We start from the raw sequence: 12,560 nt of genomic DNA, 5'->3' as shown, positions 1-12,560 counted from the left end.
GCGAGCGGCCTATATGCCCTTCAGACTGTTGGCAATAAACGTTTTACAATCCAATCCAAAGGGACGAATCTGCCAAGAAGAATCGTGTGGAACAGACATTGCTTCACCGGGCGCAAGTACCCGGACAAACCTGCACTGCATACATCAAGGCTATTTTAAAGCTACGCAAGCTAGTGAATTCATGCATGCACGAAGAAGATAATGTCGGCCACTTCTTAAAAGGAATAGCTGAAAAGGTTTACAATTTTCTGATTAGCAAAGAGAGCCTGAACACCACCGCCGACGTTATAAAACATTGCAGAACATTTGAAGCTCAAGCTTCGTCGAATCACCCCTAAATTCGGAAGACTGGCCAATGTAACCTCTATACCCAGTGTTGAACCATGTTCTCAACTTCCAATGGTGATATGATACGGGCAATTGTGCGTGAGGATTTGTCCAGGCCCAGGGACGCAATTTGCCGCGAAGAATATCTGCGGCACAGTAATGCACAGCAGGCAGATGCCGCCGCCCTTTCCTCTCCGTTGGTACAACCGTTGACACAACCGAATATGGACGATCGTAACAACTTTGTCCAAAAGTATGTCCATCGGCCGACGGGAAGGAGGTCCGCCTACCCTGGAGACGTGGTTCGTCAGCAGCGAGAGCATAGCTACAAGCAACGTCGCGACTTTGTTAGTCAGGACTCTTATGCTGATCGCTGGCGCCCTGAACCTGTGTGTTACAGCTATGGCAATGCAGGGCACCTCGCTAGATATTGCCGCCGCCGCTTCCCTGCTCAAGACTACCGACCCCCAGCGAACATTCACGGACGACTGCACACTGAACAGCAGCGATCCCCGACTATGTCCGCTTGGGACACATACCATTCGACTTATTTGCGGAGTTCATCACCTGCATCTGATCGCAGTGTGATGCCGCCACACCAGCGCCAGCGGCGTTCACCTTCCCCGCGACATCATTCTTCCCCCTCGCCTCCGGGAAACTAGGAGGCGCGGCCGTTGGAGGTGAGGCCGCCGACGAGTCGATGACGTCGATACCTCTACCTGTGTTTATGCTAAAGAACAAATTAGAAGTGTTTATTGATGGGGTGAGAACAATGGCTCTTGTGGACCTGGAGCTACAGTATCTGTTAGAAGTTTGAGTTTTAAGAACCGTTTAGGTAGGAAAGTAATGTTTTGTGGTGACCATGCAGTGTTATTCCGTGGTGTTGGCGGTGAATAATTGGTGCCTTTGTGTGTGTTCTGTGCGAAAGTTGCGATTCGTGGCCAAGGGCTTCGAACTGAATTCACAGTGTTGCCTCGTTCCGCGCATGCAGTAATTCTAGGTATAGACTTTTTGCAACAGTGTGGTGCAACGTTAGACTTCCGTAGTGGACAGATCTTGCTGAATACTGCGTTGATGTCATCTCTTATAGAAACCTCGTCACTCGATTTAGGAGCATTTTTTGTGTCAGAAGATACAGTTGTACTTGCGATGTCTAGAAAATTCATTCAAATTATTTCATCCACAAATTTGTACGAGGATTACGACGGCGTAGTGGAAACTACAACACTTGTCTGTGCAAAGAGTGTCTTGGTGCCCCGTTGCATAGTTTCAGTCAACAGAGGCCACACCTTGCTGTGGACTGTAAACTATTCAGACGAGCCAGCCGTGTTGCCTGGTGGCATGAGGCTCGCTCATTGCGAGGAAAGTGTGTCGAATTACGTGGGGGCACTAAGTAACCATGCTTCTGAAGAGAAAACATCGCATTTTGCAGTTTCGAATCGAGGCAATGATAAACACATGTTTGGGAGCACAGGAGCGCCGAATTTTTACTGACCTGCTTTCCGAGAATATTTCAGTTTTCGACGTCGCCAGAGATCATCAGCCACCGATTCCAAATTCTCACATCCATCATTCGATTGATACTAGAATCTCTCGCCCGATCAGACAGAAACCCTATCGTGTGTCTCCGACCGAACGTCAGCTTATTGACGAACAAGTTCATGACATGCTCCAACGTGGCGTTATCCAACAATCTTCAAGTCCTTGGGCGGCTCCCAGTTATCCTCGCTAAAAAGAAATACAACACATGGCGTTTCTGTGGGAACCATTGTCGCCTTAACACCGTAACCGAAAAAGATATATCAGCTTCCACGTATTGACGATGCAATCGACGGTCTATATTCGGCGTCATACTTCTCCTCGGTAGACTTGAGATCGGGGTAGTAGCAGATACCGATGAATCCAAGCGACAAAGAAAAGACGGCATTTGGGACACCCGATGGTCTCTATGAGTTCAATGTAAGGCCCTTTGGATTCTGCAATGCGCCTGCCACGTTCGAACGATTCATGGACACTATTCTGCGTGGACTCAAGTGAAAAATTTTTTTGTGCTATTTGGACGACGTTGTGATCTTCTGCAAGACCTGTCAGGAACACAATAGCCGCCTCGCCGTCGTTCTTGACTGCACTGAGAAAGCAGGCCTCGTCCTCAACTCTAAGAAGTGCCAATGTGGCGAAGGTCAAAAAATTGTTCTTGGTCACTTGGTCGATAAAGACGGTGTTCGGCCAGATCTTCAGAAGAGTGCGGCTGTAATGAGCTTTACAGCACCGAAATCAGGGAAGCAGCTTCGAAGCGTTTTAGGACTGTTCTCCTATTTCCGCCGTTTTGTGTCCCGATTCGCTTACATGGCATACCCGCTCACGTGCTTTTTGCACAAAGATGCACCGTTAGACTGTTGACTGCGATTATGCCTTCCGCCACCTCAAATTCCTTCTGACATCAGGATCTATCCTACGTCACTTCTGCACTTCTGCCCCCATCGAAGTTCACACCGATGCTAGTGGCGTGGTCGTTGGCGCTGTGCGCATCCAGCGTTATGGCACCGACCAGAACGTGATAGCTTATGCTAGTCGTTCGTTGAGTAACTATACCGTTACTGAACCAGAGTGCCTCGCAGTGTTTTTTGCGCTGCAACGATTTCGTTGCTACCTATCTGAGAATGTTTTTACCATCGTCACCGATCACTATTCGCTCTGTCGGCTCGTAAATTTTCGTGACCCTTGCGGCCGGCTCGCTCAATAGGCATTGCGGTTGCCAGAGTTTAACTTCACTGTGGCATACAAAAGCGGCCGTCAGCATGCTGAGGCTGACTGTTTGTCACGCTTGCCGCTTTCGTTAACTGGTAGTGATGATGACAACTCTGATGACTACTGCGCGTTCTGCGTTCGTGCCGGTCTGCCTCACAAGAACAATTTCAACCCTGGAGGTGCACGCTTTCTTGTCGTCGTGCCGAAAAACCTCCGTATTCCCGTTCTTGAAGTGATGCACGACAATTCCGCGTCGGGCCACTTGGGCCTCGCCTGGACCCTTCATCGCACACAGGAACGCTTTTACTGGCCAAAAATGCGTCAAACTATTCAGCGTTATGTAGCCAGTTGTGTCAAATGCTAGCAGTACAAGATCCCTACTTCCCGTCCACCGGGACCACTGCATCCTATTGCGCCACCGACCACACTCTTTGACCAGGTGGGCATCGACCTCTTGGGTCTTTTACCGCGATCTTCTAAAATTAACCGGTGGATAGTGGTATGTGTTGATCATCTCACTCGATATTCAGAAACGGCCGCAATACCCTCAGCAACTGCTTATGAAGTATCCCTATTTCTTCTGCGATTTCTCGTCCTGCGCCATGGCCCTCCTCGAATTCTGATCTGTGACCGTGGGCACCAATTTATACCTGAACTTATCGAAGAACACATTCGTCTATGCGCCTGCGATTACCGTCATTCAACACCGTATCACCCGCAATCGAATGGACTTGTTGAACAAACCAATCGCACTCTGACCGCTATGTTGGCGATGTACGTGGACTCTGACCACAAGAACTGGGACGACATCCTCCCTTTCATTACATACGCGTATAACACTGCATAGCATGAGACGACTGCATACAGTCCGTTTTACATCATTTATCCTCGAGTTCCTCGCAGCTGTCTTGATATCATTCTTCCTTTCTCCCTCCACAACGAGCCTTCTTTCGTCGCCACTTTATATCGAGCCGAAGAAGCTCGCCGCGTTGCCCGCCTCCGCATCCTGGACTCACAGGAACGTTCGAAGGAGCGTTATGACAACCGACGCCCACATGTCTTTTTTGTGCCCGGTGATTAAGTGTTGCTGTGGACGCCGCTGCTCTCGCGTGGACAAGCCCAGAAACTGCTGTTTCGCTACAGCGGCCCTTTTGTCGTTGTGGAGCGCCTGAGTGACATGAGCATTGTAATTTCCCGCCGCACCGATAGTGGCCGATGCTCACGCCGGACCCAGGTGGTGCATGTGGCTAAAGAGCTTCCATCTCCGCCACATTCATTAAACGGCTTGCCCTGGGGGCTTTGTCTGCGAGGGGGGAAGTGTCCCATGCTTCGGGGTGTCAAGGGAAGGAAGAAGAGGCTGGAGAGGAAGAAGAAGAACGGAGGTCAGAAGGACATTTGTAGTTGCGGTCCTTCTTCCATCACCCCCAGTGTGAATAACCCCCCTGTGCGTACTAAGGACATCACAATATATATGTATATGGTCGCGTATATAACCTTTCATTGATTATTCATTTGTACACCCCCCTTTTGGTCATTCTATTCATGTTGAAATCCTCAGCACCGTCTTGTGATCCTTTCTATACCAATTGTCAAAAAAGGAGGCCGATGGTTCGCCGTATGAGTTTGAACAGACCGCTGTGGAATATATTCATGACAAGCATAGGCATTGATTGCACGTCAGCAGCGAAAATTTAGTTAGCTCCAAAAGCTATGTGACCCCTAAGGAACACTCTTGAAGGGTTAAGATTTTACATGAGACTTCATCGACTGCTGTACACCTTACTGCTCTTCATGTCTGCATTGATTACATTCATGATGAAAGTCCCCAGGAATGGTCTCTTTTCACTAACAATTAAGCCGTGCTGTAACGCTTGCAAAACGTTTTTCGTCGTTGCTCACACGAGAGACTGGTAACGGAATTTCGCAAGCTACACCATTCCGCCACCGATAAAAGACTGGAAAATATTTATCCATGACTACCTGAACACTGCGACATAATATGGAAACATAGGATGGGCGAGAAACCGCGAACATCCCTCCAGGAGGGCGTATGTGCGTCCATAGCCTTCCCAAGGGCAGATGAGGTAAGTACACTTCGGAAACTGGCGTGGTAGATAACGATTACCTCACTGGAATTCCAGCCACTTTTCGGACCGATGTCTCCTTTTCCTGAACCCTTATCTGAAGTTCTAACTTCACCTCCTCCCCTTACCACGACGTGAAGATACCCGCTTGTAGCTTGGTGTTGCCTTTACACAGCATTATTACTGCATTATCGGTATTGCTGATAAACATGGATGCGAGGTGTTGTCGAGGAAACCATTTTCCATAGTCATACGAGTGGACCAAATACAGCGGCGCAAGACGGTGTTGAAGCTTTGCACCAGAGAATTTAAACCCACGCCCGCTGACGGAAGAACCGATTCTTGGAGACGGGAATGAGCGATTGTTTGTTTATTTCATTTTATTACCATAATGACCCAAGTGGCCATTGCATCGAATAGGGAGGAAGAGATCATTAAAACGTCGTTTAAATATTACATATGTCACAACCAGTCAACAATACAAGCAAATGCGGTGTACAGAGCTACATAAGCAATACTATACTTGCAGGTCGAAGGTAAGAAGAGCACAAGTCAGGAAAAGAAAAAGGAGAGATGCAGAAATACGAAAAAAATGGCACAGTTCTCATTTTGGTGTGTAATTTTGAGTAAGCACTCATCGTCTTGAAAAACCTTCTCCAAATTCATCTTGGTTTGCCTGCAAACAATTTCTTTATTTAGATGGTTCCATTCACTAATTGCCAAAGCAAGGAATGAATGAACACTGTAAAACGTTTGTTCGCGCAAATGCAGGCTCCACCGAGGCAGCACAAATTCAGTGCCCGACATTGGGAAAGAGATAGCAATGTCTTGCCAAATCAGGCTCTACACTGTGCCCGTGTTGCCACTAGCTTCCCCATATAGGCAATGCCACTCTCTGGCACTTCCAATGATGGCCCTGTTTCTCCTATGTTCTGCCCATATCAGCATTGCCACTGCGTTACACTTTCAAAATGGCCCTGATTGTCCGCTTCTCTGCCCACTGCCTCCTCTTTGCGGCTTCCCCTATATTACCTATGCGATTTTTAAAATGAGGCACAGTACGACCTTTGTCACTGATTCTTCGATGTTCTCATCTGTAATGCGCAATAATTGTGTAACATATATGCACTTTCACATATGCAGTTTTGGGGGAAAACAACATATGTGAGGTGCAGTTACTTTAGCAGTCACAACTTTTGAATTGAGACAACCCGCCGGAGTGAAAATTGAGCCTTAAAATACTTATTCGGATAGCTCTAACGAATCAAGTAGTTAACGACAGCGGCGAGTATGGCTTAGACAAGCTCATATTCTTTGTCTTAGATGGATTAGGTCCAGCATTTCTAGAATGGCGCTTGCCGGATTTCTATGAATTAAAGCGCGCTTATTTAGTAAAGATTGAATGGCATTCTTCTTAAGGCGTTTTCGGCGGTTTGCTGGTACAGCACCTGAAAATCAGCCCGAACTTGGTCTAACATAAAACACTGGCTTCCATAGCCCAGAACCAGCGCCCATGCATTGAAACAGCTGCACCACAGTTTTTAGAAGTGTATTGGCTGAGCGGCTTTTGTGCGCAGCTTCAGCAAAAGTATAAATAGATCACCTCGTGCTTTAAAATCCAAAACTGAGCAAGCGTTATATATAAGGCTGGCTCGACGCATGCAGAGAGGATTCCAGGCTTCCGTACGTGTCAGTTATATTAGCGCCTGTCGCTGCATTCCTTGATTTCGTGTTTTGTTTTTCTTTTCCTTCCGTTTAGAATGTAGTGAATTCTAATTATCAGAACTTTTTGGCTTTTTTGTAGTATTTCTATTGCTGCTTCGCACATGTGTTTATATTTATTTTCCGATTTCTTTGCTTTAGACGTTGTATCTATTGAAAAAAAAAATCGAAAGTAGTTATATAATCGTTTTCATGAATTCCTTTTTTTCATAACGATGCAATGCGAACACATCAGAATTCGCTTTCCTTCAAGAAAGCTTAGGCACGCACGTACGGGCCACACAATCATGTCTCTAGCCGACCTGCAGTTTTGTTTACAGTAAAAAAAGATGTTGTGGATTGCTCTACTACGAAAAGAATAAATTCCCCGCTGTAATTTTTATTTTTAGGCTTTAATATGTTACCTTAAGTACCACATGTATCCTACATAAAACAGAGGAATAGCATGCATTTTGCGCAGTTCCGATAAGTATATTTTAAAATTTATTTTCTTAATTTTATGGCAACACGTTTATGCCAGCTTTCACCAACAAAGATCACAGCAAGGTGTTGCACCCATTATGGGAGTGTTTGGAGATGCCTAAGCCACAACTACGTCAAAGTCGCTCTTTTCGCTGCAATAATTGCAAGATGATCTTTCGCTACTTGACGGCTGGCTGGGAAAGACCCACAAGGCATTTACCGTGCTTTTGTCCACTTTCACTAGGTTCGTCTATCAGCCTCCTCCGAGCCTCACCTTCGCAGCTCTTCTCTCAGCTTGCCCCGGATAGATGGGTGAGGCTGAACCCTTTGAATCGGGCGGCGGCATCACGGGCCGCCTAGCAGTGAATAGTATTATAGTTTGTATCTATTCTTGCCTTGATTTCGGCCACCAATAAGCTAACCATAGTTTGGGTATTTCTACCGTTTTAGAGTCTATTTTTCCTCCATTATCCTTAAACCATAATGCTGTTTCTAAAACTGCCCCATTGCCTTGAACAATAGGACGCAGCCTTTACAAGCAATTATTAAGTGTTCAGCCGTTTCCACATCCTCCCCACACACACTGCACAGCGTGTCTATCTCTTGGTATTTAACTCGGTACGTCTTAGTGTGCAATACTCCTGCCCTAGCCTCGAACATCAATGAGCTGCCCCTAGAATTATCGGAAATGTTTTCTTTGCTTATTTCCTGCTTGGGTGTTCTGTTCATTTCCAATGCTGATTTGGTCTCCTTCTCCGTTTTCCACAGACCCCTTTCTGTTTCTTTAACTTTTTTCTTAATTGATAATTCGTGGCTGGTCCCCCTATTGCTGTCCAAATATTTGCTTGCCAATTTTCTTGTCCGCCTTCTTCTTCTTGTGCCAACATTCCTCATGTAGAGGTAGTTGAAAACGTTCCCAGCCCACCTCTTATCCCTCATTTTTCTCGATCGTTGCTCAAACGCTATCTTGCTGCCAGCTTCCCTGCCCTTAAATGAAGACCATCCCAGATCACCCTGCACACCCTGGTTTAACGTATTCCCATGAGTTCCCAAAGCAAGCCTACCTACCCCGCGCTGCTTAATTTCCAACCGTGCTCGGACCTGTGATCTTATACTCATGGCTGCATTGGCAAACGTCAGACTAGGAACCATCAGCCCTTCCCAAATCCCTCGCGTCACTTCATACCTATTGTAATTCCACAGTGCCCTGTTTTTTATTACGGCTGCGTTTCTGCTTCCCTTAGGTGCCACACATTTTTCATGCTCCGTCAAGTATTCAGCTCCATTATTTATCTACACCCAAGATACTTCTTCTTATCCAATATTTCCAGCACGTCATCCTGTATCCTATGTTTACCGGCCTCATTATCATTAAAAGTTATGATTGCCGATTTTTCCTTGCTAAACAACAGACCCAACATATCTCCCTCTATACCACAGATATCTATTGACTCCTACTAATCTACCCTGTTGTCAGCCATCAGTACTATATCATCTGCATACATCAGTCCTGGCATAGACTGTTGGATAAATTCGCCTTGCTTGAATAAGGAAAAGTTGAAGCCGAGTCCATTTCCCTCTAGTTTAGTCTCTAATTATTGCAGGTACAGCATGAACAAAGCTGACCGGCCGGGAACGTCCTTGTCTAAGCTCCCTCTCTACCTCTGCAGGCTTCAACACCTTTTTGCCGATTTTATTAGCACGGCCTTGTCACGTACGGCCTTGTTTTAAAAAATTAGTTACTCTTTTTTCCTAAAGAGCGTCCCGCTCCTCTCCCCGCGCAAGGCGCTTTTTTCTTTGTGATTTTGTTTTCACTCGCCTGCTCAAACGTGTTTTTTCTCTCGCCTGAATGCGCTGCACGTGGCTTATTCCCTTTCTCCTCGTATTTCTACACATCGTTCAGCTGCATACCTTCTCTTCCCGCGTGCTTCCCAGTTGGCCTGCGGTCGAGCATTTGAGTACAATAGGGAACCCAAGCTCAAGTTTCGCCGCGCGATGGCAGAGCCGCATTCCTGACATGGTGGCGAAATGTGAAACGATGGGACGTCGCCGGAGCAGACGCTCCGCTAGCTTCCTGTGCACGTGCGGTGATGAGTTGCGCCTGGAGGTTATTTGGCGATACAAAAACGCTTCCGCTGATGCGAAACGGAGGTACTAAGTAGCATTGTGTCATGGGTAGCCGCAATAGTAGGCGAAGCGCCAAAAGACGAGGCTCATGTGTGAAACTTTGCAGATTCCTTTGGAAGCGTTTCCACAGCACCTGTTTTTCAACTGCATGACAGAGTTCTGAGAAGACTCGCACTCTTTGTCAAAACGAAAAGAGCCAATTTACCCCTTCTCCATAAACTCGGAAATGTGGGCAGTTGACAAAGACGTCCTGGAGAGGTATCAAAAGGTTTAACACAATGCATACAAAGTGAAGGGGGTGAAGTATTTTCATGCTCCTCGCTACGCGCGTGTATTGCTTAGCCGTATTTCTGTGCGCTCTCCCTGCTCTGCGAGTGCTCTGAAAGCAACCAAATCAACAGATATCCAGCGTGCGACGTCCGCGATCGACGATGATGTGTGAATCTGCCCTAGGACCAAGAAAATATCTAGGAACGAGGCCCTTTTTTTATTTTCCTGGGGGAGGGGGGGGGGGGGTGGAGAACATGCCTTGCGGAGACGCTTTTACAAATTTCCGCAAATTGGTCAATAAATGAACCACCATTATTATTATTCATAACGAAAATATGTTAGAAGTACAATACAAAAGCGATCCTGATTATATGGCTCGATTGACACCACTCGCACGGAGCACCCTATTCGCGTCATAGTTTTCGTAAATACAAACCAAATACAAATGAAGCACAACCACCTAGTAAGAACTGATATAAAGCACGATTGTAGTACAAGCTTGTATTTCACCTTCCTTCCGAGCCAGCGAGCCGGTTATGTCGCGTGCAGCGCGCGGAGCAGGCATGTGCTTTTGAGACTGCTAGCGTTCGTGCCTTTGAAGAAACACCTCCTTCGGACTATAACTTATTTTTCTACTGCAAGATTTGCTTTAGTAACTTCGTAATAATAAAAACAAAACCGTTTATAGATCTCATGCTACAGGCCAAAACGATGATCGAGTGGGCCGCTTTGTTTCACAGTACTGGTAATGTTTTCACAGGTTTTGAACATATTATATACGACAATATATTTACACAGCAGATTTACCTTGAGATACACTTCCTATGTTTTCGCTAACGTTGGAAACGCATGCACAATCAATATTTACAACGTCGCTGTCTGTCGTCTGTTGTATACAGTGCAGACGTAAAGAAAAGTTTTCTCTCCTATAATTACGTTTCCTCCATGGATATACGCGGCAGGTTATCGAGTATCAAGACGGAATGCAGGCGGCATGTCACGATGCGCCTGCGGGGGCGCGTCAGGGCGCGTGCTCGTGCGAGAGAAAGCGTGCGGCGCACGCCGCGAAGGCAGCGAGCCGAGCCGGCCGCGCCCCAGTGTGTGTTTTTCTGCCACAGATGGCGCTGCCCATCAGAAGCCGCAGTTAAGTAATGCGGAGACGAAAGGGACGCTCTAGGCTTCAGTTTCAGCGCCGTTAAGTCGGGTCTGATGATTTTCAACGGCTCAGCTGATCAGGGTCTTAAAATACAAGGCCTTGAAATACCTAGAGTAGCAGAATATAAATATCTGGGGGTAAGGATAAACGAAGGATTGGCATACATCGGAAAGCATGAGCAATCACTTAAGGTCAAAGGGCGAAGGAATGCCGGGATAATGAAGCATAAGGCATTGTGGGTATACAATAGGTATGAGGTTTTAAGGGGTATTTTGAAAGGAATTACGGTGCCCGGACTTACTTTCGGAAATGCGGTTTTGTGCCTAAAATCAGAGGTACAGTCGACATTAGAAACAAATCAGAGATCCGTTGGACGATTAGCACTAGGTGTTCACGGCAAAACTACAAATGAGGCGGTACAGGGAGATATGGGCTGGGCATCCTTCGAAGTACGGGAAGCTCAGAGTAAAATATTATATGAGGAACGCCTGAGGAAATTGGACAGTGACAGATGGGCAGCTAAAGTATTTAAATACCTGTACCTAAAAAGCGTTGACTCACAATGGAGGAAAAGAACTAGGAAACTAACTAGTAAGTATTCTAGTAACAAGGACGGAGAAATAAAGAGCATTAAGCAACAGGCGAAAAACACAGAAGGTAAAAATTGGATACATTCGTTGGAAAAGAAACAGAGTGTGGAATTATACCGAAAGTGGAAAATGCAGATCAGGAAGGAAGATTTCTTTGATAACTCAAGAGGCAGTGCCCTAGTTTTTGAAGCTAGATCAGGGTGCCTTAGAACACGCAGCTACAAAAAGACATTTAACAATGGAGATGACGCATGTGCTGTATGTGGAAACTCCAGTGAAACAATTGACCATATTATACTCGAATGTAATGGTATCTATCCGGAAGTTGGTGCAGGCGCAATCACTGTTCCTGAAGGTCTGGGCTTTAGAGATAACAGAGGCCGGGTGAATAAACCGGCGGTGGAAACTAGCAAAAAACGACTGGAAGATTGGTGGCTTAAAAGCAGAGAAGTGACATAATGTTGGTAATGTAGGAACAAAATTTAATAAATAGAATGGTGGTTTAGTTAACCATTCTAAATCAATAATTAAGATATAGGGAGAAAAATGAGCATGATAGCTACTGCTACCACCCCGTTTCAAAGGGGACGCTGCTATATTCCATCCATCCATCGCAGCGCCGCCCAGCGATGCTTTGGGCTCCTTACCTATACTCAGCTGAGTGGTACACTCCTTATCTTCTAATAGTGCTCCCCTAAGGGTTCCACCAGGCACGTACCATGCTAAGACTAAAAAAACGAGACACGCAAATAAAACCATGCGCCCATGCTGTTTGCCCTTCCAATTGCGAGATTGCACTCCATTAACGAATCGCAATCAACGCGAAACACAATGGTTCGCATACAAGTGAGACCCGTAAAGTCAGAAAGTAATGGAAGTACGAAGTCTTACATCCATTTTCTTCCTTTCATAACCGCGGTTCTAGGAAATGGTGACTGTCCCGACTCTTTTGTGCAAGGAAATAGAAGAAACCGAGTCATGGTTCAGCTATGGCTTTTTGTCAAAGCCCCATAGAAATCGCATTAGGAACACACTGAACGTAGTCACAGTTCTGAAAAATGCTTTGAGTAGAAT

At 46.2% G+C, this 12,560-nt stretch overlaps 1 pseudogene; it reads right to left on the bottom strand.

Moving 5' to 3' along the window:
• Positions 1 to 7,728: 7,728 nt before the first annotated feature.
• LOC146177683 (uncharacterized) lies at positions 7,729 to 8,775 on the bottom strand (annotated as a pseudogene).
• Positions 8,776 to 12,560: the final 3,785 nt, after the last annotated feature.

The sequence above is a fragment of the Amblyomma maculatum genome, chromosome 10 (genome assembly GCF_055883805.1).
Source record: "Amblyomma maculatum isolate TAMU_Amacu chromosome 10, ASM5588380v1, whole genome shotgun sequence".
Classification (NCBI taxonomy): Eukaryota; Metazoa; Arthropoda; class Arachnida; order Ixodida; family Ixodidae; genus Amblyomma; species Amblyomma maculatum.
Note: the sequence above shows the minus strand (reverse complement) of the source record. Positions and strands in the feature narration are given on the sequence as shown.